This window comes from Lissotriton helveticus, chromosome 9 (assembly GCF_964261635.1).
Source record: "Lissotriton helveticus chromosome 9, aLisHel1.1, whole genome shotgun sequence".
Lineage (NCBI taxonomy): Eukaryota > Metazoa > Chordata > Amphibia > Caudata > Salamandridae > Lissotriton > Lissotriton helveticus.
Window position 1 is genome coordinate 764505756 of NC_136070.1, and position 26299 is coordinate 764532054.

The window sequence follows — 26299 nt, forward strand, 5'->3', positions numbered from 1 at the left end:
AAAATTGATTTTTTTGGACTGTACCTAAAATGATTCAAAATGTCAATTGGATCGTGCCTCATGTTGAATAACCACTTTTTAAACTCTCACAGTGACCAAAATTGCCATTTTTACAGAGTATTGCTTACTCAGAAGCTTCAATTTTGACCAATTTCAGGCACAGAAATGACTTTAAACACATTTATTGTAGTTGAAAAAGTAATAATTCACATCCAACATTAATTTACAGCCAAAAGATTAAATGTTAAAATTTCATCGAAATTGACCATTTTGGGAACGTTCAACAGCTCCGCGGTAATCGTTTTTCGGCAGAAAATTGATCTTTTGGACTGTACCTAAAATGATTCAAAATGTCGATTGGATCGTGCCTCATGTTGAATAACCACTTTTTAAACTCTCACGTGACCAAAATTGCCATTTTTACAGAGTTTTGCTTACTCAGAAGGTTCAATTTTGACCAATTTCAGGCACAGAAATGACTTTAAACACATTTATTTTAGTTGAAAAAGTAATAATTCACATCCAACATTAATTTACAGCCAAAAGATTCAATGTTAAAATTTCATCGAAATTGACCATTTTGGGAACGTTCGACTGCTCTGCGGTCATCGTTTTTTGGCAGAAAATTAATTTTTTGGACTGTACCTAAAATGATTCAAAATGTCAATTGGATCGTGCCTCATGTTGAATATCTACTTTTTAAACCCTCACAGGGAACAAAATTGCCATTTTTACAGAGTTTTGCTTACTCAGAAGCTTTAATTTTGACCAATTTCACGCCCAGAAATTACTTTAAACACATTTTTTTTAGTTGATAAAGTAATAATTCCGTCCAACAGCAATTTACAGCCAAAAGATTAAATGTTAAAATTTCATCGAAATTGACCATTTTGGGAACGTTCGACAGCTCCGCGGTCATCGTTTTTCGGAAGAAAATTGAATTTTTGGACTGTACCTACAATGATTCACAATGTCAATTGAATCGTGCCTCATGTTGAATAACCACTTTTTAAACTCTCACAGTGACCAAAATTGCCATTTTTACAGAGTTTTGCTTACTCAGAAGCTTCAATTTTGGCCAATTTCAGGCACAGAAATGACTTTAAACACATTTATTTTAGTTGAAAAAGTAATAATTCACATCCAACATTCATTTACAGCCAAAAGATTCAATGTTAAAATTTCATCGAAATTGACCATTTTGGGACCGTTCGACAGCTCCGCAGTCATCGTTTTTCGGGAGAAAATTTATTTTTTTGAATGTACCTAAAATGATTCAAAATGTCAATTGAATCGTGCCTCATGTTGAATAACCACTTTTTAAACCCTCACAGTGACCAAAATTGCTATTTTTACAGAGTTTTGCTTACTCAGAAGCTTCAATTTTGGCCAATTTCAGGCACAGAAATGACTTTAAACACATTTATTTTAGTTGAAAAAGTAATAATTCACATCCAACTGCAATTTACAGCCAAATGATTAAATGTTAAAATTTCATCGAAATTGACCATTTTAGGAACGTTCGACAGCTCCGCGGTCATCGTTTTTCGGCAGAAAATTGATTTTTTGGGCTGTACCTACAATGTTTCAAAATGTCAATTGGATCGTGAATCATGTTGAATAACCACTTTTTAAACGCTCACAGGGACCAAAATTGCCATTTTTACAGTGTTTTGCTTACTCAGAAGCTTCAATTTTGACCAATTTCAGGCACTGAATGACTTTAAAAACATTTATTTTAGTTGAAAAAGTAATAATTCACATCCAACATTTATTTACAGCCAAAAGATTCAATGTTAAAATTTCATAGAAATTGACCATTTTGGGAACGTTCGACAGCTCCGCGGTCATCGTTTTTCGGCAGAAAATTGATTTTTTGGACTGTACCTAAAATGATTCAAAATGTCAATTGGATCGTGCCTCATGTTGAATAACCACTTTTTAAACTCTCACAGTAACCAAAATTGCTATTTTTACAGAGTTTTGCTTACTCAGAAGCTTCAATTTTGACCAATTTCAGGCACAGAAATGACTTTAAACACATTTATTTTAGTTGAAAAAGTAATAATTCACATCCAACATTAATTTACAGCCAAAAGATTCAATGTTAAAATTTCATCGAAATTGACCATTTTGGGAACGTTCAACAGCTCCGCGGTAATCGTTTTTCGGCAGAAAATTGATTTTTTGGACTGTACCTAAAATGATTCAAAATGTCAATTGGATCGTGCCTCATGTTGAATAACCACTTTTTAAACTCTCACAGTGACCAAAATTGCCATTTTTACAGACTTTTGCTTACTCGGAAGCTTTAATTTTGACCAATTTCACGCCCAGAAATTACTTTAAAGACATTTTTTTAGTTGATAAAGTAATAATTCACATCCAACATTAATTTACAGCCAAAAGATTCAATGTTAAAATTTCATCGAAATTGACCATTTTGGGAACGTTCGACAGCTCCGGGGTAATCGTTTTTCAGCAGAAAATTGATTTTTTGGACTGTACCTAAAATGATTCAAAATGTCAATTGGATCGTGCCTCATGTTGAATATCCACTTTTTAATCCCTCACAGGGAACAAAATTGCCATTTTTACAGACTTTTGCTTACTCAGAAGCTTTAATTTTGACCAATTTCACGCCCAGAAATTACTTTAAACACATTTTTTTTAGTTGATAAAGTAATAATTCACATCCAACATTAATTTACAGCCAAAAGATTAAATGTTAAAATTTCATCGAAATTGACCATTTTGGGAACGTTCAACAGCTCCGCGGTAATCGTTTTTCGGCAGAAAATTGATCTTTTGGACTGTACCTAAAATGATTCAAAATGTCGATTGGATCGTGCCTCATGTTGAATAACCACTTTTTAAACTCTCACGTGACCAAAATTGCCATTTTTACAGAGTTTTGCTTACTCAGAAGGTTCAATTTTGACCAATTTCAGGCACAGAAATGACTTTAAACACATTTATTTTAGTTGAAAAAGTAATAATTCACATCCAACATTAATTTACAGCCAAAAGATTCAATGTTAAAATTTCATCGAAATTGACCATTTTGGGAACGTTCGACTGCTCTGCGGTCATCGTTTTTTGGCAGAAAATTAATTTTTTGGACTGTACCTAAAATGATTCAAAATGTCAATTGGATCGTGCCTCATGTTGAATATCTACTTTTTAAACCCTCACAGGGAACAAAATTGCCATTTTTACAGAGTTTTGCTTACTCAGAAGCTTTAATTTTGACCAATTTCACGCCCAGAAATTACTTTAAACACATTTTTTTTAGTTGATAAAGTAATAATTCCGTCCAACAGCAATTTACAGCCAAAAGATTAAATGTTAAAATTTCATCGAAATTGACCATTTTGGGAACGTTCGACAGCTCCGCGGTCATCGTTTTTCGGAAGAAAATTGAATTTTTGGACTGTACCTACAATGATTCACAATGTCAATTGAATCGTGCCTCATGTTGAATAACCACTTTTTAAACTCTCACAGTGACCAAAATTGCCATTTTTACAGAGTTTTGCTTACTCAGAAGCTTCAATTTTGGCCAATTTCAGGCACAGAAATGACTTTAAACACATGTATTTTAGTTGAAAAAGTAATAATTCACATCCAACATTCATTTACAGCCAAAAGATTCAATGTTAAAATTTCATCGAAATTGACCATTTTGGGACCGTTCGACAGCTCCGCAGTCATCGTTTTTCGGGAGAAAATTTATTTTTTTGAATGTACCTAAAATGATTCAAAATGTCAATTGAATCGTGCCTCATGTTGAATAACCACTTTTTAAACCCTCACAGTGACCAAAATTGCTATTTTTACAGAGTTTTGCTTACTCAGAAGCTTCAATTTTGGCCAATTTCAGGCACAGAAATGACTTTAAACACATTTATTTTAGTTGAAAAAGTAATAATTCACATCCAACCGCAATTTACAGCCAAATGATTAAATGTTAAAATTTCATCGAAATTGACCATTTTAGGAACGTTCGACAGCTCCGCGGTCATCGTTTTTCGGCAGAAAATTGATTTTTTGGGCTGTACCTACAATGTTTCAAAATGTCAATTGGATCGTGAATCATGTTGAATAACCACTTTTTAAACGCTCACAGGGACCAAAATTGCCATTTTTACAGTGTTTTGCTTACTCAGAAGCTTCAATTTTGACCAATTTCAGGCACTGAATGACTTTAAAAACATTTATTTTAGTTGAAAAAGTAATAATTCACATCCAACATTTATTTACAGCCAAAAGATTCAATGTTAAAATTTCATAGAAATTGACCATTTTGGGAACGTTCGACAGCTCCGCGGTCATCGTTTTTCGGCAGAAAATTGATTTTTTGGACTGTACCTAAAATGATTCAAAATGTCAATTGGATCGTGCCTCATGTTGAATAACCACTTTTTAAACTCTCACAGTAACCAAAATTGCTATTTTTACAGAGTTTTGCTTACTCAGAAGCTTCAATTTTGACCAATTTCAGGCACAGAAATGACTTTAAACACATTTATTTTAGTTGAAAAAGTAATAATTCACATCCAACATTAATTTACAGCCAAAAGATTCAATGTTAAAATTTCATCGAAATTGACCATTTTGGGAACGTTCAACAGCTCCGCGGTAATCGTTTTTCGGCAGAAAATTGATTTTTTGGACTGTACCTAAAATGATTCAAAATGTCAATTGGATCGTGCCTCATGTTGAATAACCACTTTTTAAACTCTCACAGTGACCAAAATTGCCATTTTTACAGACTTTTGCTTACTCGGAAGCTTTAATTTTGACCAATTTCACGCCCAGAAATTACTTTAAAGACATTTTTTTAGTTGATAAAGTAATAATTCACATCCAACATTAATTTACAGCCAAAAGATTCAATGTTAAAATTTCATCGAAATTGACCATTTTGGGAACGTTCGACAGCTCCGCGGTAATCGTTTTTCAGCAGAAAATTGATTTTTTGGACTGTACCTAAAATGATTCAAAATGTCAATTGGATCGTGCCTCATGTTGAATATCCACTTTTTAATCCCTCACAGGGAACAAAATTGCCATTTTTACAGACTTTTGCTTACTCAGAAGCTTTAATTTTGACCAATTTCACGCCCAGAAATTACTTTAAACACATTTTTTTTAGTTGATAAAGTAATAATTCACATCCAACATTAATTTACAGCCAAAAGATTCAATGTTAAAATTTCATCGAAATTGACCATTTTGGGAACGTTCGACAGCTCTGCGGTCATCGTTTTTCGGCAGCAAATTAATTTTTTGGACTGTACCTAAAATGATTCAAAATGTCAATTGGATCGTGCCTCATGTTGAATAACCACTTTTTAAACTCTCACAGTGACCAAAATTGCTATTTTTACAGAGTTTTGCTTACTCAGAAGCTTCAATTTTGACCAATTTCAGGCACAGAAATGACTTTAAACACATTTATTTTAGTTGAAAAAGTAATAATTCACATCCAACATTAATTTACAGCCAAAAGATTCAATGTTAAAATTTCATCGAAATTGACCATTTTGGGAACGTTCAACAGCTCCGCGGTAATCGTTTTTCGGCAGAAAATTGATTTTTTGGACTGTACCTAAAATGATTCAAAATGTCAATTGGATCGTGCCTCATGTTGAATAACCACTTTTTAAACTCTCACAGTGACCAAAATTGCCATTTTTACAGAGTTTTGCTTACTCAGAAGCTTCAATTTTGACCAATTTCAGGCACCGAAATGACTTTAAACACATTTATTGTATTTGAAAAAGTAATAATTCACATCCAACATTAATTTACAGCCAAAAGATTAAATGTTAAAATTTCATCGAAATTGACCATTTTGGGAACGTTTAACAGCTCCGCGGTAATCGTTTTTCGGCAGAAAATTGATCTTTTGGACTGTACCTAAAATGATTCAAAATGTCGATTGGATCGTGCCTCATGTTGAATAACCACTTTTTAAACTCTCACATGGCCAAAATTGCCATTTTTACAGAGTTTTGCTTACTCAGAAGGTTCAATTTTGACCAATTTCAGGCACAGAAATGACTTTAAACACATTTATTTTAGTTGAAAAAGTAATAATTCACATCCAACATTAATTTACAGCCAAAAGATTAAATGTTAAAATTTCATCGAAATTGACCATTTTGGGAACGTTCAACAGCTCCGCGGTAATCGTTTTTCGGCAGAAAATTTATCTTTTGGACTGTACCTAAAATGATTCAAAATGTCGATTGGATTGTGCCTCATGTTGAATAACCACTTTTTAAACTCTCACGTGACCAAAATTGCCATTTTACAGAGTTTTGCTTACTCAGAAGGTTCAATTTTGACCAATTTCAGGCACATAAATGACTTTAAACACATTTATTTTAGTTGAAAAAGTAATAATTCACATCCAACATTAATTTACAGCCAAAAGATTCAATGTTAAAATTTCATCGAAATTGACCATTTTGGGAACGTTCGACAGCTCTGCGGTCATCGTTTTTCGGGAGAAAATTGATTTTTTGGAATGTACCTAAAAGGATTCAAAATGTCAATTGAATCGTGCCTCATGTTGAATAACCACTTTTTAAACCCTCACAGGGACCAAAATTGGAATTTTTACAGAGTTTTGCTTACTCAGTAGCTTTAATTTTGACCAATGTCAGGCACAGAAATGACTTTAAACACATTTATTTTAGTTGAAAAAGTAATAATTCACATCCAACCGCAATTTACAGCCAAAGGATTCAATGTTAAAATTTCATAGAAATTGACCATTTTGGGAACGTTCGACAGCTCCGCGGTCATCGTTTTTCGGCAGAAAATTGATTTTTTGGACTGTACCTAAAATGATTCAAAATGTCAATTGGATCGTGCCTCATGTTGAATAACCACTTTTTAAACTCTCACAGTGACCAAAATTGCTATTTTTACAGAGTTTTGCTTACTCAGAAGCTTCAATTTTGACCAATTTCAGGCACAGAAATGACTTTAAACACATTTATTTTATTTGAAAAAGTAATAATTCACATCCAACATTAATTTACAGCCAAAAGATTCAATGTTAAAATTTCATCGAAATTGACCATTTTGGGAACGTTCAACAGCTCCGCGGTAATCGTTTTTCGGCAGAAAATTGATTTTTTGGACTGTACCTAAAATGATTCAAAATGTCAATTGGATCGTGCCTCATGTTGAATAACCACTTTTTAAACTCTCACTGTGACCAAAATTGCCATTTTTACAGTGTTTTGCTTATTCAGAAGCTTCAATTTTGACCAATTTCAGGCACAGAAATGACTTTAAAAACATTTATTTTAGTTGAAAAAGTAATAATTCACATCCAACATTAATTTACAGCCAAAAGATTCAATGTTAAAATTTCATCGAAATTGACCATTTTGGGAACGTTCAACAGCTCCGCGGTAATCGTTTTTCGGCAGAAAATTGATTTTTTGGACTGTACCTAAAATGATTCAAAATGTCAATTGGATCGTGCCTCATGTTGAATAACCACTTTTTAAACTCTCACTGTGACCAAAATTGCCATTTTTACAGTGTTTTGCTTATTCAGAAGCTTCATTTTTGACCAATTTCAGGCACAGAAATGACTTTAAAAACATTTATTTTAGTTGAAAAAGTAATAATTGACATCCAACATTAATTTACAGCCAAAAGATTCAATGTTAAAATTTCATAGAAATTGACCATTTTGGGAACGTTCGACAGCTCCGCGGTCATCGTTTTTCGGCAGAAAATTGATTTTTTGGACTGTACCTAAAATCATTCAAAATGTCAATTGGATCGTGCCTCATGTTGAATAACCACTTTTTAAACTCTCACGTGACCAAAATTGCCATTTTTACAGAGAGTTTTGCTTACTCAGAAGGTTCAATTTTGACCAATTTCAGGCACAGAAATGACTTTAAACACATTTATTTTAGTTGAAAAAGTAATAATTCACATCCAACATTAATTTACAGCCAAAAGATTCAATGTTAAAATTTCATCGAAATTGACCATTTTGGGAACGTTCGACAGCTCTGCGGTCATCATTTTTCGGCAGAAAATTAATTTTTTGGACTGTACCTAAAATGATTCAAAATGTCAATTGGATCGTGCCTCATGTTGAATATCCACTTTTTAAACCCTCACAGGGAACAAAATTGCCATTTTTACAGAGTTTTGCTTACTCAGAAGCTTTAATTTTGACCAATTTTAGGGCCAGAAATTACTTTAAACACATTTTTTTTAGTTGATAAAGTAATAATTCACATCCAACATTAATTTACAGCCAAAAGATTCAATGTTAAAATTTCATCGAAATTGACCATTTTGGGAACGTTCAACAGCTCCGCGGTAATCGTTTTTCGGCAGAAAATTGATTTTTTTGGACTGTACCTAAAATGATTCAAAATGTCAATTGGATCGTGCCTCATGTTGAATAACCACTTTTTAAACTCTCACAGTGACCAAAATTGCCATTTTTACAGAGTATTGCTTACTCAGAAGCTTCAATTTTGACCAATTTCAGGCACAGAAATGACTTTAAACACATTTATTGTAGTTGAAAAAGTAATAATTCACATCCAACATTAATTTACAGCCAAAAGATTAAATGTTAAAATTTCATCGAAATTGACCATTTTGGGAACGTTCAACAGCTCCGCGGTAATCGTTTTTTGGCAGAAAATTGATCTTTTGGACTGTACCTAAAATGATTCAAAATGTCGATTGGATCGTGCCTCATGTTGAATAACCACTTTTTAAACTCTCACGTGACCAAAATTGCCATTTTTACAGAGTTTTGCTTACTCAGAAGGTTCAATTTTGACCAATTTCAGGCACAGAAATGACTTTAAACACATTTATTTTAGTTGAAAAAGTAATAATTCACATCCAACATTAATTTACAGCCAAAAGATTCAATGTTAAAATTTCATCGAAATTGACCATTTTGGGAACGTTCGACTGCTCTGCGGTCATCGTTTTTTGGCAGAAAATTAATTATTTGGACTGTACCTAAAATGATTCAAAATGTCAATTGGATCGTGCCTCATGTTGAATATCTACTTTTTAAACCCTCACAGGGAACAAAATTGCCATTTTTACAGAGTTTTGCTTACTCAGAAGCTTTAATTTTGACCAATTTCACGCCCAGAAATTACTTTAAACACATTTTTTTTAGTTGATAAAGTAATAATTCCGTCCAACAGCAATTTACAGCCAAAAGATTAAATGTTAAAATTTCATCGAAATTGACCATTTTGGGAACGTTCGACAGCTCCGCGGTCATCGTTTTTCGGAAGAAAATTGAATTTTTGGACTGTACCTACAATGATTCACAATGTCAATTGAATCGTGCCTCATGTTGAATAACCACTTTTTAAACTCTCACAGTGACCAAAATTGCCATTTTTACAGAGTTTTGCTTACTCAGAAGCTTCAATTTTGGCCAATTTCAGGCACAGAAATGACTTTAAACACATTTATTTTAGTTGAAAAAGTAATAATTCACATCCAACATTCATTTACAGCCAAAAGATTCAATGTTAAAATTTCATCGAAATTGACCATTTTGGGACCGTTCGACAGCTCCGCAGTCATCGTTTTTCGGGAGAAAATTTATTTTTTTGAATGTACCTAAAATGATTCAAAATGTCAATTGGATCGTGCCTCATGTTGAATAACCACTTTTTAAACCCTCACAGTGACCAAAATTGCTATTTTTACAGAGTTTTGCTTACTCAGAAGCTTCAATTTTGGCCAATTTCAGGCACAGAAATGACTTTAAACACATTTATTTTAGTTGAAAAAGTAATAATTCACATCCAACATTAATTTACAGCCAAAAGATTCAATGTTAAAATTTCATCGAAATTGACCATTTTGGGAACGTTCGACAGCTGGGAGAAAATTGATTTTTTGGAATGTACCTAAAATGATTCAAAATGTCAATTGAATCGTGCCTCATGTTGAATAACCACTTTTTAAACCCTCACAGTGACCAAAATTGCTATTTTTACAGAGTTTTGCTTACTCAGAAGCTTCAATTTTGGCCAATTTCAGGCACAGAAATGACTTTAAACACATTTATTTTAGTTGAAAAAGTAATAATTCACATCCAACATTAATTTACAGCCAAAAGATTCAATGTTAAAATTTCATCGAAATTGACCATTTTGGGAACGTTCGACAGCTCTGCGGTCATCGTTTTTCGGCAGAAAATTCATTTTTTGGACTGTACCTAATATGATTCAAAATGTCAAATGGGTTGTGCCTCATGTTGAATATCCACTTTTTTAACCCTCACAGGGAACAAAATTGCCATTTTTACAGAGTTTTGCTTACTCAGAAGCTTTAATTTTGACCAATTTCACGCCCAGAAATTACTTTAAACACATTTTTTTAGTTGATAAAGTAATAATTCACATCCAACATTAATTTACAGCCAAAAGATTCAATGTTAAAATTTCATCGAAATTGACCATTTTGGGAACGTTCAACAGCTCCGCGGTAATCGTTTTTTGGCAGAAAATTGATCTTTTGAACTGTACCTAAAATGATTCAAAATGTCGATTGGATCGTGCCTCATGTTGAATAACCACTTTTTAAACTCTCACGTGACCAAAATTGCCATTTTTACAGAGTTTTGCTTACTCAGAAGGTTCAATTTTGACCAATTTCAGGCACAGAAATGACTTTAAACACATTTATTTTAGTTGAAAAAGTAATAATTCACATCCAACATTAATTTACAGCCAAAAGATTCAATGTTAAAATTTCATCGAAATTGACCATTTTGGGAACGTTCGACAGCTCTGCGGTCATCGTTTTTCGGCAGAAAATTAATTTTTGGGACTGTACCTAAAATGATTCAAAATGTCAATTGGATCGTGCCTCATGTTGAATATCCACTTTTTAAACCCTCACAGGGAACAAAATTGCCATTTTTACAGACTTTTGCTTACTCAGAAGGTTCAATTTTTACTAATTTCAGGCACAGAAATGACTTTAAACACATTTATTTTAGTTGAAAAAGTAATAATTCACATCCAACATTAATTTACAGCCAAAAGATTCAATGTTAAAATTTCATCGAAATTGACCATTTTGGGAACGTTCGACAGCTCTGCGGTCATCGTTTTTCGGCAGAAAATTCATTTTTTGGACTGTACCTAATATGATTCAAAATGTCAAATGGGTTGTGCCTCATGTTGAATATCCACTTTTTTAACCCTCACAGGGAACAAAATTGCCATTTTTACAGAGTTTTGCTTACTCAGAAGCTTTAATTTTGACCAATTTCACGCCCAGAAATTACTTTAAACACATTTTTTTTAGTTGATAAAGTAATAATTCACATCCAACAGCAATTTACAGCCAAAAGATTAAATGTTAAAATTTCATTGAAATTGACCATTTTGGGAACGGTCGACAGCTCCGCAGTCATCGTTTTTCGGAAGAAAATTGAATTTTTGTAATGTACCTACAATGATTCACAATGTCAATTGGATCGTGCCTCATGTTGAATACCCACTTTTTAAACTCTCACAGTGATCAAAATTGCCATTTTTACAGAGTTTTGCTTACTCAGAAGCTTCAATTTTGGCCAATTTCATTGAAACAGAAATGACTTTAAACACATTTATTTTAGTTGAAAAAGTAATAATTCACATCCAACATTCATTTACAGCCAAAAGATTCAATGTTAAAATTTCATCGAAATTGACCATTTTGGGAACGTTCGACAGCTCCGCGGTCATCGTTTTTCGGGAGAAAATTGATTTTTTGGAATGTACCTAAAATGATTCAAAATGTCAATTGAATCGTGCCTCATGTTGAATAACCACTTTTTAAACTCTCACAGTGACCAAAATTGCCATTTTTACAGAGTTTTGCTTACTCAGAAGCTTCAATTTTGACCAATTTCACGCCCAGAAATTACTTTAAACACATTTTTTTTAGTTGATAATGTAATAATTCACATCCAACAGCAATTTACAGCCAAAAGATTAAATGTTAAAATTTCAACGAAATTGACCATTTTGGGAACGTTCGACAGCTCCGCGGTCATCGTTTTTCGGAAGAAAATTGAATTTTTGGACTGTACCTACAATGATTCACAATGTCAATTGGATCGTGCCTCATGTTGAATAACCACTTTTTAAACTCTCACAGTTACCAAAATTGCTATTTTTACAGAGTTTTGCTTACTCAGAAGCTTCAATTTTGACCAATTTCAGGCACAGAAATGACTTTAAACACATTTATTTTAGTTGAAAAAGTAATAATTCACATCCAACATTAATTTACAGCCAAAAGATTCAATGTTAAAATTTCATCGAAATTGACCATTTTGGAAACGTTCAACAGCTCCGCGGTAATCGTTTTTCGGCAGAAAATTGATTTTTTGGACTGTACCTAAAATGATTCAAAATGTCAATTGGATCGTGCCTCATGTTGAATAACCACTTTTTAAACTCTCACAGTGACCAAAATTGCCATTTTTACAGAGTTTTGCTTACTCAGAAGCTTCAATTTTGACCAATTTCAGGCACAGAAATGACTTTAAACACATTTATTGTATTTGAAAAAGTAATAATTCACATCCAACATTAATTTACAGCCCAAAAATTAAATGTAAAAATTTCATCGAAATTGACCATTTTGGGAACGTTCAACAGCTCCGCGGTAATCGTTTTTCGGCAGAAAATTGATCTTTTGGACTGTACCTAAAATCATTCAAAATGTCGATTGGATCGTGCCTCATGTTGAATAACCACTTTTTAAACTCTCACGTGACCAAAATTGACATTTTTACAGAGTTTTGCTTACTCAGAAGGTTCAATTTTGACCAATTTCAGGCACAGAAATGACTTTAAACACATTTATTTTAGTTGAAAAAGTAATAATTCACATCCAACATTAATTTACAGCCAAAAGATTCAATGTTAAAATTTCATCAAAATTGACCATTTTGGGAACGTTCGACAGCTCTGCAGTCATCGTTTTTCGGCAGAAAATTAATTTTTTGTACTCTACCTAAAATGATTCAAAATGTCAATTGGATCGTGCCTCATGTTGAATATCCACTTTTTAAACCCTCACAGGGAACAAAATTGCCATTTTTACAGAGTTTTGCTTACTGAGAAGCTTCAATTTTGAGCAATTTCAGGCACAGAAATGACTTTAAAAACATTTATTTTAGTTGAAAAAGTAATAATTCACATCCAACATTAATTTTCAGCCAAAAGATTCAATGTTAAAATTTCATAGAAATTGACCATTTTGGGAACGTTCGACAGCTCCGCGGTCATCGTTTTTCGGCAGAAAATTGATTTTTTGGACTGTACCTAAAATGATTCAAAATGTCAATTGGATCGTGCCTCATGTTGAATAACCACTTTTTAAACTCTCACAGTGACCAAAATTGCTATTTTTACAGAGTTTTGCTTACTCAGAAGCTTCAATTTTGACCAATTTCAGGCACAGAAATGACTTTAAACACATTTATTTTAGTTGAAAAAGTAATAATTCACATCCAACATTAATTTACAGCCAAAAGATTAAATGTTAAAATTTCATCGAAATTGACCATTTTGGGAACGTTCAACAGCTCCGCGGTAATCGTTTTTCGGCAGAAAATTTATCTTTTGGACTGTACCTAAAATGATTCAAAATGTCGATTGGATTGTGCCTCATGTTGAATAACCACTTTTTAAACTCTCACGTGACCAAAATTGCCATTTTACAGAGTTTTGCTTACTCAGAAGGTTCAATTTTGACCAATTTCAGGCACATAAATGACTTTAAACACATTTATTTTAGTTGAAAAAGTAATAATTCACATCCAACATTAATTTACAGCCAAAAGATTCAATGTTAAAATTTCATCGAAATTGACCATTTTGGGAACGTTCGACAGCTCTGCGGTCATCGTTTTTCGGGAGAAAATTGATTTTTTGGAATGTACCTAAAAGGATTCAAAATGTCAATTGAATCGTGCCTCATGTTGAATAACCACTTTTTAAACCCTCACAGGGACCAAAATTGGAATTTTTACAGAGTTTTGCTTACTCAGTAGCTTTAATTTTGACCAATGTCAGGCACAGAAATGACTTTAAACACATTTATTTTAGTTGAAAAAGTAATAATTCACATCCAACCGCAATTTACAGCCAAAGGATTCAATGTTAAAATTTCATAGAAATTGACCATTTTGGGAACGTTCGACAGCTCCGCGGTCATCGTTTTTCGGCAGAAAATTGATTTTTTGGACTGTACCTAAAATGATTCAAAATGTCAATTGGATCGTGCCTCATGTTGAATAACCACTTTTTAAACTCTCACAGTGACCAAAATTGCTATTTTTACAGAGTTTTGCTTACTCAGAAGCTTCAATTTTGACCAATTTCAGGCACAGAAATGACTTTAAACACATTTATTTTATTTGAAAAAGTAATAATTCACATCCAACATTAATTTACAGCCAAAAGATTCAATGTTAAAATTTCATCGAAATTGACCATTTTGGGAACGTTCAACAGCTCCGCGGTAATCGTTTTTCGGCAGAAAATTGATTTTTTGGACTGTACCTAAAATGATTCAAAATGTCAATTGGATCGTGCCTCATGTTGAATAACCACTTTTTAAACTCTCACTGTGACCAAAATTGCCATTTTTACAGTGTTTTGCTTATTCAGAAGCTTCAATTTTGACCAATTTCAGGCACAGAAATGACTTTAAAAACATTTATTTTAGTTGAAAAAGTAATAATTCACATCCAACATTAATTTACAGCCAAAAGATTCAATGTTAAAATTTCATCGAAATTGACCATTTTGGGAACGTTCAACAGCTCCGCGGTAATCGTTTTTCGGCAGAAAATTGATTTTTTGGACTGTACCTAAAATGATTCAAAATGTCAATTGGATCGTGCCTCATGTTGAATAACCACTTTTTAAACTCTCACTGTGACCAAAATTGCCATTTTTACAGTGTTTTGCTTATTCAGAAGCTTCATTTTTGACCAATTTCAGGCACAGAAATGACTTTAAAAACATTTATTTTAGTTGAAAAAGTAATAATTGACATCCAACATTAATTTACAGCCAAAAGATTCAATGTTAAAATTTCATAGAAATTGACCATTTTGGGAACGTTCGACAGCTCCGCGGTCATCGTTTTTCGGCAGAAAATTGATTTTTTGGACTGTACCTAAAATCATTCAAAATGTCAATTGGATCGTGCCTCATGTTGAATAACCACTTTTTAAACTCTCACGTGACCAAAATTGCCATTTTTACAGAGAGTTTTGCTTACTCAGAAGGTTCAATTTTGACCAATTTCAGGCACAGAAATGACTTTAAACACATTTATTTTAGTTGAAAAAGTAATAATTCACATCCAACATTAATTTACAGCCAAAAGATTCAATGTTAAAATTTCATCGAAATTGACCATTTTGGGAACGTTCGACAGCTCTGCGGTCATCATTTTTCGGCAGAAAATTAATTTTTTGGACTGTACCTAAAATGATTCAAAATGTCAATTGGATCGTGCCTCATGTTGAATATCCACTTTTTAAACCCTCACAGGGAACAAAATTGCCATTTTTACAGAGTTTTGCTTACTCAGAAGCTTTAATTTTGACCAATTTTAGGGCCAGAAATTACTTTAAACACATTTTTTTTAGTTGATAAAGTAATAATTCACATCCAACATTAATTTACAGCCAAAAGATTCAATGTTAAAATTTCATCGAAATTGACCATTTTGGGAACGTTCAACAGCTCCGCGGTAATCGTTTTTCGGCAGAAAATTGATTTTTTTGGACTGTACCTAAAATGATTCAAAATGTCAATTGGATCGTGCCTCATGTTGAATAACCACTTTTTAAACTCTCACAGTGACCAAAATTGCCATTTTTACAGAGTATTGCTTACTCAGAAGCTTCAATTTTGACCAATTTCAGGCACAGAAATGACTTTAAACACATTTATTGTAGTTGAAAAAGTAATAATTCACATCCAACATTAATTTACAGCCAAAAGATTAAATGTTAAAATTTCATCGAAATTGACCATTTTGGGAACGTTCAACAGCTCCGCGGTAATCGTTTTTTGGCAGAAAATTGATCTTTTGGACTGTACCTAAAATGATTCAAAATGTCGATTGGATCGTGCCTCATGTTGAATAACCACTTTTTAAACTCTCACGTGACCAAAATTGCCATTTTTACAGAGTTTTGCTTACTCAGAAGGTTCAATTTTGACCAATTTCAGGCACAGAAATGACTTTAAACACATTTATTTTAGTTGAAAAAGTAATAATTCACATCCAACATTAATTTACAGCCAAAAGATTCAATGTTAAAATTTCATCGAAATTGACCATTTTGGGAACGTTCGACTGCTCTGCGGTCATCGTTTTTTGGCAGAAAATTAATTATTTGGACTGTACCTAAAATGATTCAAAATGTCAATTGGATCGTGCCTCATGTTGAATATCTACTTTTTAAACCCTCACAGGGAACAAAATTGCCATTTTTACAGAGTTTTGCTTACTCAGAAGCTTTAATTTTGACCAATTTCACGCCCAGAAATTACTTTAAACACATTTTTTTTAGTTGATAAAGTAATAATTCCGTCCAACAGCAATTTACAGCCAAAAGATTAAATGTTAAAATTTCATCGAAATTGACCATTTTGGGAACGTTCGACAGCTCCGCGGTCATCGTTTTTCGGAAGAAAATTGAATTTTTGGACTGTACCTACAATGATTCACAATGTCAATTGAATCGTGCCTCATGTTGAATAACCACTTTTTAAACTCTCACAGTGACCAAAATTGCCATTTTTACAGAGTTTTGCTTACTCAGAAGCTTCAATTTTGGCCAATTTCAGGCACAGAAATGACTTTAAACACATTTATTTTAGTTGAAAAAGTAATAATTCACATCCAACATTCATTTACAGCCAAAAGATTCAATGTTAAAATTTCATCGAAATTGACCATTTTGGGACCGTTCGACAGCTCCGCAGTCATCGTTTTTCGGGAGAAAATTTATTTTTTTGAATGTACCTAAAATGATTCAAAATGTCAATTGGATCGTGCCTCATGTTGAATAACCACTTTTTAAACCCTCACAGTGACCAAAATTGCTATTTTTACAGAGTTTTGCTTACTCAGAAGCTTCAATTTTGGCCAATTTCAGGCACAGAAATGACTTTAAACACATTTATTTTAGTTGAAAAAGTAATAATTCACATCCAACATTAATTTACAGCCAAAAGATTCAATGTTAAAATTTCATCGAAATTGACCATTTTGGGAACGTTCGACAGCTGGGAGAAAATTGATTTTTTGGAATGTACCTAAAATGATTCAAAATGTCAATTGAATCGTGCCTCATGTTGAATAACCACTTTTTAAACCCTCACAGTGACCAAAATTGCTATTTTTACAGAGTTTTGCTTACTCAGAAGCTTCAATTTTGGCCAATTTCAGGCACAGAAATGACTTTAAACACATTTATTTTAGTTGAAAAAGTAATAATTCACATCCAACATTAATTTACAGCCAAAAGATTCAATGTTAAAATTTCATCGAAATTGACCATTTTGGGAACGTTCGACAGCTCTGCGGTCATCGTTTTTCGGCAGAAAATTCATTTTTTGGACTGTACCTAATATGATTCAAAATGTCAAATGGGTTGTGCCTCATGTTGAATATCCACTTTTTTAACCCTCACAGGGAACAAAATTGCCATTTTTACAGAGTTTTGCTTACTCAGAAGCTTTAATTTTGACCAATTTCACGCCCAGAAATTACTTTAAACACATTTTTTTAGTTGATAAAGTAATAATTCACATCCAACATTAATTTACAGCCAAAAGATTCAATGTTAAAATTTCATCGAAATTGACCATTTTGGGAACGTTCAACAGCTCCGCGGTAATCGTTTTTTGGCAGAAAATTGATCTTTTGAACTGTACCTAAAATGATTCAAAATGTCGATTGGATCGTGCCTCATGTTGAATAACCACTTTTTAAACTCTCACGTGACCAAAATTGCCATTTTTACAGAGTTTTGCTTACTCAGAAGGTTCAATTTTGACCAATTTCAGGCACAGAAATGACTTTAAACACATTTATTTTAGTTGAAAAAGTAATAATTCACATCCAACATTAATTTACAGCCAAAAGATTCAATGTTAAAATTTCATCGAAATTGACCATTTTGGGAACGTTCGACAGCTCTGCGGTCATCGTTTTTCGGCAGAAAATTAATTTTTGGGACTGTACCTAAAATGATTCAAAATGTCAATTGGATCGTGCCTCATGTTGAATATCCACTTTTTAAACCCTCACAGGGAACAAAATTGCCATTTTTACAGACTTTTGCTTACTCAGAAGGTTCAATTTTTACTAATTTCAGGCACAGAAATGACTTTAAACACATTTATTTTAGTTGAAAAAGTAATAATTCACATCCAACATTAATTTACAGCCAAAAGATTCAATGTTAAAATTTCATCGAAATTGACCATTTTGGGAACGTTCGACAGCTCTGCGGTCATCGTTTTTCGGCAGAAAATTCATTTTTTGGACTGTACCTAATATGATTCAAAATGTCAAATGGGTTGTGCCTCATGTTGAATATCCACTTTTTTAACCCTCACAGGGAACAAAATTGCCATTTTTACAGAGTTTTGCTTACTCAGAAGCTTTAATTTTGACCAATTTCACGCCCAGAAATTACTTTAAACACATTTTTTTTAGTTGATAAAGTAATAATTCACATCCAACAGCAATTTACAGCCAAAAGATTAAATGTTAAAATTTCATTGAAATTGACCATTTTGGGAACGGTCGACAGCTCCGCAGTCATCGTTTTTCGGAAGAAAATTGAATTTTTGTAATGTACCTACAATGATTCACAATGTCAATTGGATCGTGCCTCATGTTGAATACCCACTTTTTAAACTCTCACAGTGATCAAAATTGCCATTTTTACAGAGTTTTGCTTACTCAGAAGCTTCAATTTTGGCCAATTTCATTGAAACAGAAATGACTTTAAACACATTTATTTTAGTTGAAAAAGTAATAATTCACATCCAACATTCATTTACAGCCAAAAGATTCAATGTTAAAATTTCATCGAAATTGACCATTTTGGGAACGTTCGACAGCTCCGCGGTCATCGTTTTTCGGGAGAAAATTGATTTTTTGGAATGTACCTAAAATGATTCAAAATGTCAATTGAATCGTGCCTCATGTTGAATAACCACTTTTTAAACTCTCACAGTGACCAAAATTGCCATTTTTACAGAGTTTTGCTTACTCAGAAGCTTCAATTTTGACCAATTTCACGCCCAGAAATTACTTTAAACACATTTTTTTTAGTTGATAATGTAATAATTCACATCCAACAGCAATTTACAGCCAAAAGATTAAATGTTAAAATTTCAACGAAATTGACCATTTTGGGAACGTTCGACAGCTCCGCGGTCATCGTTTTTCGGAAGAAAATTGAATTTTTGGACTGTACCTACAATGATTCACAATGTCAATTGGATCGTGCCTCATGTTGAATAACCACTTTTTAAACTCTCACAGTTACCAAAATTGCTATTTTTACAGAGTTTTGCTTACTCAGAAGCTTCAATTTTGACCAATTTCAGGCACAGAAATGACTTTAAACACATTTATTTTAGTTGAAAAAGTAATAATTCACATCCAACATTAATTTACAGCCAAAAGATTCAATGTTAAAATTTCATCGAAATTGACCATTTTGGAAACGTTCAACAGCTCCGCGGTAATCGTTTTTCGGCAGAAAATTGATTTTTTGGACTGTACCTAAAATGATTCAAAATGTCAATTGGATCGTGCCTCATGTTGAATAACCACTTTTTAAACTCTCACAGTGACCAAAATTGCCATTTTTACAGAGTTTTGCTTACTCAGAAGCTTCAATTTTGACCAATTTCAGGCACAGAAATGACTTTAAACACATTTATTGTATTTGAAAAAGTAATAATTCACATCCAACATTAATTTACAGCCCAAAAATTAAATGTAAAAATTTCATCGAAATTGACCATTTTGGGAACGTTCAACAGCTCCGCGGTAATCGTTTTTCGGCAGAAAATTGATCTTTTGGACTGTACCTAAAATCATTCAAAATGTCGATTGGATCGTGCCTCATGTTGAATAACCACTTTTTAAACTCTCACGTGACCAAAATTGACATTTTTACAGAGTTTTGCTTACTCAGAAGGTTCAATTTTGACCAATTTCAGGCACAGAAATGACTTTAAACACATTTATTTTAGTTGAAAAAGTAATAATTCACATCCAACATTAATTTACAGCCAAAAGATTCAATGTTAAAATTTCATCAAAATTGACCATTTTGGGAACGTTCGACAGCTCTGCAGTCATCGTTTTTCGGCAGAAAATTAATTTTTTGTACTCTACCTAAAATGATTCAAAATGTCAATTGGATCGTGCCTCATGTTGAATATCCACTTTTTAAACCCTCACAGGGAACAAAATTGCCATTTTTACAGAGTTTTGCTTACTGAGAAGCTTCAATTTTGAGCAATTTCAGGCACAGAAATGACTTTAAAAACATTTATTTTAGTTGAAAAAGTAATAATTCACATCCAACATTAATTTTCAGCCAAAAGATTCAATGTTAAAATTTCATAGAAATTGACCATTTTGGGAACGTTCGACAGCTCCGCGGTCATCGTTTTTCGGCAGAAAATTGATTTTTTGGACTGTACCTAAAATGATTCAAAATGTCAATTGGATCGTGCCTCATGTTGAATAACCACTTTTTAAACTCTCACAGTGACCAAAATTGCTATTTTTACAGAGTTTTGCTTACTCAGAAGCTTCAATTTTGACCAATTTCAGGCACAGAAATGACTTTAAACACATTTATTTTAGTTGAAAAAGTAATAATTCACATCCAACATTAATTTACAGCCAAAAGATTCAATGTTAAAATTTCATCGAAATTGACCATTTTGGGAACGTTCAACAGCTCCGCGGTAATCGTTTTTCGGCAGAAAATTGATTTTTTGGACTGTACCTAAAATGATTCAAAATGTCAATTGGATCGTGCCTCATGTTGAATAACCACTTTTTAAACTCTCACAGTGACCAAAATTGCCATTTTTACAGAGTTTTGCTTACTCAGAAGCTTCAATTTTGACCAATTTCAGGCACCGAAATGACTTTAAACACATTTATTGTATTTGAAAAAGTAATAATTCACATCCAACATTAATTTACAGCCAAAAGATTAAATGTTAAAATTTCATCGAAATTGACCATTTTGGGAACGTTCAACAGCTCCGCGGTAATCGTTTTTCGGCAGAAAATTGATCTTTTGGACTGTACCTAAAATGATTCAAAATGTCGATTGGATCGTGCCTCATGTTGAATAACCACTTTTTAAACTCTCACATGGCCAAAATTGCCATTTTTACAGAGTTTTGCTTACTCAGAAGGTTCAATTTTGACCAATTTCAGGCACAGAAATGACTTTAAACACATTTATTTTAGTTGAAAAAGTAATAATTCACATCCAACATTAATTTACAGCCAAAAGAATAAATGTTAAAATTTCATCGAAATTGACCATTTTGGGAACGTTCAACAGCTCCGCGGTAATCGTTTTTCGGCAGAAAATTTATCTTTTGGACTGTACCTAAAATGATTCAAAATGTCGATTGGATTGTGCCTCATGTTGAATAACCACTTTTTAAACTCTCACGTGACCAAAATTGCCATTTTACAGAGTTTTGCTTACTCAGAAGGTTCAATTTTGACCAATTTCAGGCACATAAATGACTTTAAACACATTTATTTTAGTTGAAAAAGTAATAATTCACATCCAACATTAATTTACAGCCAAAAGATTCAATGTTAAAATTTCATCGAAATTGACCATTTTGGGAACGTTCGACAGCTCTGCGGTCATCGTTTTTCGGGAGAAAATTGATTTTTTGGAATGTACCTAAAAGGATTCAAAATGTCAATTGAATCGTGCCTCATGTTGAATAACCACTTTTTAAACCCTCACAGGGACCAAAATTGGAATTTTTACAGAGTTTTGCTTACTCAGTAGCTTTAATTTTGACCAATGTCAGGCACAGAAATGACTTTAAACACATTTATTTTAGTTGAAAAAGTAATAATTGACATCCAACATTAATTTACAGCCAAAAGATTCAATGTTAAAATTTCATAGAAATTGACCATTTTGGGAACGTTCGACAGCTCCGCGGTCATCGTTTTTCGGCAGAAAATTGATTTTTTGGACTGTACCTAAAATCATTCAAAATGTCAATTGGATCGTGCCTCATGTTGAATAACCACTTTTTAAACTCTCACGTGACCAAAATTGCCATTTTTACAGAGAGTTTTGCTTACTCAGAAGGTTCAATTTTGACCAATTTCAGGCACAGAAATGACTTTAAACACATTTATTTTAGTTGAAAAAGTAATAATTCACATCCAACATTAATTTACAGCCAAAAGATTCAATGTTAAAATTTCATCGAAATTGACCATTTTGGGAACGTTCGACAGCTCTGCGGTCATCATTTTTCGGCAGAAAATTAATTTTTTGGACTGTACCTAAAAATGATTCAAAATGTCAATTGGATCGTGCCTCATGTTGAATATCCACTTTTTAAACCCTCACAGGGAACAAAATTGCCATTTTTACAGAGTTTTGCTTACTCAGAAGCTTTAATTTTGACCAATTTTAGGGCCAGAAATTACTTTAAACACATTTTTTTTAGTTGATAAAGTAATAATTCACATCCAACATTAATTTACAGCCAAAAGATTCAATGTTAAAATTTCATCGAAATTGACCATTTTGGGAACGTTCAACAGCTCCGCGGTAATCGTTTTTCGGCAGAAAATTGATTTTTTTGGACTGTACCTAAAATGATTCAAAATGTCAATTGGATCGTGCCTCATGTTGAATAACCACTTTTTAAACTCTCACAGTGACCAAAATTGCCATTTTTACAGAGTATTGCTTACTCAGAAGCTTCAATTTTGACCAATTTCAGGCACAGAAATGACTTTAAACACATTTATTGTAGTTGAAAAAGTAATAATTCACATCCAACATTAATTTACAGCCAAAAGATTAAATGTTAAAATTTCATCGAAATTGACCATTTTGGGAACGTTCAACAGCTCCGCGGTAATCGTTTTTCGGCAGAAAATTGATCTTTTGGACTGTACCTAAAATGATTCAAAATGTCGATTGGATCGTGCCTCATGTTGAATAACCACTTTTTAAACTCTCACGTGACCAAAATTGCCATTTTTACAGAGTTTTGCTTACTCAGAAGGTTCAATTTTGACCAATTTCAGGCACAGAAATGACTTTAAACACATTTATTTTAGTTGAAAAAGTAATAATTCACATCCAACATTAATTTACAGCCAAAAGATTCAATGTTAAAATTTCATCGAAATTGACCATTTTGGGAACGTTCGACTGCTCTGCGGTCATCGTTTTTTGGCAGAAAATTAATTTTTTGGACTGTACCTAAAATGATTCAAAATGTCAATTGGATCGTGCCTCATGTTGAATATCTACTTTTTAAACCCTCACAGGGAACAAAATTGCCATTTTTACAGAGTTTTGCTTACTCAGAAGCTTTAATTTTGACCAATTTCACGCCCAGAAATTACTTTAAACACATTTTTTTTAGTTGATAAAGTAATAATTCCGTCCAACAGCAATTTACAGCCAAAAGATTAAATGTTAAAATTTCATCTAAATTGACCATTTTGGGAACGTTCGACAGCTCCGCGGTCATCGTTTTTCGGAAGAAAATTGAATTTTTGGACTGTACCTACAATGATTCACAATGTCAATTGAATCGTGCCTCATGTTGAATAACCACTTTTTAAACTCTCACAGTGACCAAAATTGCCATTTTTACAGAGTTTTGCTTACTCAGAAGCTTCAATTTTGGCCAATTTCAGGCACAGAAATGACTTTAAACACATTTATTTTAGTTGAAAAAGTAATAATTCACATCCAACATTCATTTACAGCCAAAAGATTCAATGTTAAAATTTCATCGAAATTGACCATTTTGGGACCGTTCGACAGCTCCGCAGTCATCGTTTTTCGGGAGAAAATTTATTTTTTTGAATGTACCTAAAATGATTCAAAATGTCAATTGAATCGTGCCTCATGTTGAATAACCACTTTTTAAACCCTCACAGTGACCAAAATTGCTATTTTTACAGAGTTTTGCTTACTCAGAAGCTTCAATTTTGGCCAATTTCAGGCACAGAAATGACTTTAAACACATTTATTTTAGTTGAAAAAGTAATAATTCACATCCAACCGCAATTTACAGCCAAATGATTAAATGTTAAAATTTCATCGAAATTGACCATTTTAGGAACGTTCGACAGCTCCGCGGTCATCGTTTTTCGGCAGAAAATTGATTTTTTGGGCTGTACCTACAATGTTTCAAAATGTCAATTGGATCGTGAATCATGTTGAATAACCACTTTTTAAACGCTCACAGGGACCAAAATTGCCATTTTTACAGTGTTTTGCTTACTCAGAAGCTTCAATTTTGACCAATTTCAGGCACTGAATGACTTTAAAAACATTTATTTTAGTTGAAAAAGTAATAATTCACATCCAACATTTATTTACAGCCAAAAGATTCAATGTTAAAATTTCATAGAAATTGACCATTTTGGGAACGTTCGACAGCTCCGCGGTCATCGTTTTTCGGCAGAAAATTGATTTTTTGGACTGTACCTAAAATGATTCAAAATGTCAATTGGATCGTGCCTCATGTTGAATAACCACTTTTTAAACTCTCACAGTAACCAAAATTGCTATTTTTACAGAGTTTTGCTTACTCAGAAGCTTCAATTTTGACCAATTTCAGGCACAGAAATGACTTTAAACACATTTATTTTAGTTGAAAAAGTAATAATTCACATCCAACATTAATTTACAGCCAAAAGATTCAATGTTAAAATTTCATCGAAATTGACCATTTTGGGAACGTTCAACAGCTCCGCGGTAATCGTTTTTCGGCAGAAAATTGATTTTTTGGACTGTACCTAAAATGATTCAAAATGTCAATTGGATCGTGCCTCATGTTGAATAACCACTTTTTAAACTCTCACAGTGACCAAAATTGCCATTTTTACAGACTTTTGCTTACTCGGAAGCTTTAATTTTGACCAATTTCACGCCCAGAAATTACTTTAAAGACATTTTTTTAGTTGATAAAGTAATAATTCACATCCAACATTAATTTACAGCCAAAAGATTCAATGTTAAAATTTCATCGAAATTGACCATTTTGGGAAAGTTCGACAGCTCCGCGGTAATCGTTTTTCAGCAGAAAATTGATTTTTTGGACTGTACCTAAAATGATTCAAAATGTCAATTGGATCGTGCCTCATGTTGAATATCCACTTTTTAATCCCTCACAGGGAACAAAATTGCCATTTTTACAGACTTTTGCTTACTCAGAAGCTTTAATTTTGACCAATTTCACGCCCAGAAATTACTTTAAACACATTTTTTTTAGTTGATAAAGTAATAATTCACATCCAACATTAATTTACAGCCAAAAGATTCAATGTTAAAATTTCATCGAAATTGACCATTTTGGGAACGTTCGACAGCTCTGCGGTCATCGTTTTTCGGCAGCAAATTAATTTTTTGTACTGTACCTAAAATGATTCAAAATGTCAATTGGATCGTGCCTCATGTTGAATATCCACTTTTTAAACCCTCACAGGGAACAAAATTGCCATTTTTACAGAGTTTTGCTTACTCAGAAGCTTTAATTTTGACCAATTTCACGCCCAGAAATTACTTTAAACACATTTTTTTAGTTGATAAAGTAATAATTCACATCCAACATTAATTTACAGCCAAAAGATTCAATGTTAAAATTTCATCGAAATTGACCATTTTGGGAACGTTCAACAGCTCCGCGGTAATCGTTTTTTGGCAGAAAATTGATCTTTTGAACTGTACCTAAAATGATTCAAAATGTCGATTGGATCGTGCCTCATGTTGAATAACCACTTTTTAAACTCTCACGTGACCAAAATTGCCATTTTTACAGAGTTTTGCTTACTCAGAAGGTTCAATTTTGACCAATTTCAGGCACAGAAATGACTTTAAACACATTTATTTTAGTTGAAAAAGTAATAATTCACATCCAACATTAATTTACAGCCA